The 1,604-nt window shown below is 27.3% G+C and overlaps 1 long non-coding RNA gene across 1 annotated transcript; it reads right to left on the bottom strand.

Annotated features, from left to right (window-relative positions):
• Positions 1–524: 524 nt before the first annotated feature.
• On the bottom strand, positions 525–1,375 carry LOC105669828 (uncharacterized). The gene is made up of 2 exons (XR_001100334.2): positions 1,046–1,375; positions 525–559 (listed from the first exon to the last, which is right to left on the bottom strand). It is a non-coding gene; the product is annotated as an uncharacterized lncRNA (long non-coding RNA).
• Between the last annotated feature and the right edge of the window lie 229 nt (positions 1,376–1,604).

Below are 1,604 nucleotides of genomic sequence, written 5' to 3'. Positions count from 1 at the left end.
AATATCGTCAAGCTATTATCGCTAGCTCCCTATAATTTTACATATATATGTATATGTATTTCATTGCTTAATTTCCAAACCAATAATTGCTAAAGATAATATCAATGTTTTAAAAAAATGTGCGATATAATTGTAACCATCATATTTAAAATATCCATGTATGTGTAAAAAGAGGTATAAAAATGATTAATCTATTAGTAAACTGGTTTTTTGCTTATTTAAAGTTTTTCTAGAAGAAAAATCAAAGTTAATCATCAAAGTTAATCATCTTCCAAAGAATATACTTACACCAAATGGTTGTCTTCCAATTTTCAAGCCAATTAAAATTAAACAACGCATACAGGAAACCACCATGTAAGAGAAAAAAAATGCGATATTCATCCACTTCAACTCTGTCTTAAAATTAAACCATTTTTTAACCTTTGTATGGATTTTATTTTCATTTTGTATGCCATTTTCATTTTCCGTCATTTTTGCAATTGTTAAAGGTTTCTCTTTTAGAAAATTATTTCCTGTGCACATCTTGGGTTCTATGCTGAAGATATCGGTTGCCATTTTCCTAGTGATAAAATACTTTAGGTCATACACGGAAATGTTAACGGTTGCTTTGAATTAATCGTAACTTCGAATCACGAAAATTGCGTTTTTTTATATATTGCAAATTCTATACATTTTTATAAATTTTTATAGATGTCTGATCTTGATATTATTAATTACCGATATGTACATATTATGTATAGACGATGCAAAAATTTGAGAGATTACATATTCAAATAGATTACATATTAATATAGATTACATATTAATATAGATTACATATTCAAGTATAATTTAAGTATAATCTCAAGTGTAGAGCAGTTACATCCAATAAATTCATACTGATTTTGATAAACAGCAACATCTTTGGTATTATTATAGATACTAATAGATATTTGAAATAAATAATAATAACACAATATAATAATATTTTCTATCAAATTTCGAATTGTACGAATTTGCCGCGATTTTTTTTCGCAAAATAAAGAATTATATAAGTTGTACATACCTGTCTTTCCTAATGTCTATAATAATCGTTCGTTTAATCGTTCGATTTGTTAAAAAAGAAATAGAAGAGAACGAAAGGCTTAAGAGTCAGATTGTTAATATCAGCACTATAAATGTACATCAGAAGCAATGGGGAATTGAAGAATAGAGGAAAAATAAGGAGTGGGAGGGTAATGTAGTAGGAAATGAGGGCGATAGGAGGAGAAGGCATTTAAGTTAGAGGGGCGGCAATAGGTTTATAATTAGGAGATAAGGCTCTGATAAAAAGTTAGTAACTTTAACTGTTCTACCACATGTTTTGACGCATAATAAAAATAATTTCTGAAATCAATCTTTTGTTATAAGAGAACTCTTCCAAAATTGTTTTTATGCTTGTTATTTTTGGTTTATCCACGAGATGTACAAAACGTAATAAATATGAATTATGTGACTTATTAAATTCATTGTCGTCATTAATGATGATCAAAGTTTTAGGCCAGAAGTATAATGTGCCAAAACAACACTTTTTTAAGGCGATTTTTGAAATCAATTTTCCTAATTATTATAATTTTATTTCTTGA

This window comes from Linepithema humile, chromosome 1 (assembly GCF_040581485.1).
Source record: "Linepithema humile isolate Giens D197 chromosome 1, Lhum_UNIL_v1.0, whole genome shotgun sequence".
NCBI lineage: Eukaryota > Metazoa > Arthropoda > Insecta > Hymenoptera > Formicidae > Linepithema > Linepithema humile.
Note: the sequence above shows the minus strand (reverse complement) of the source record. Positions and strands in the feature narration are given on the sequence as shown.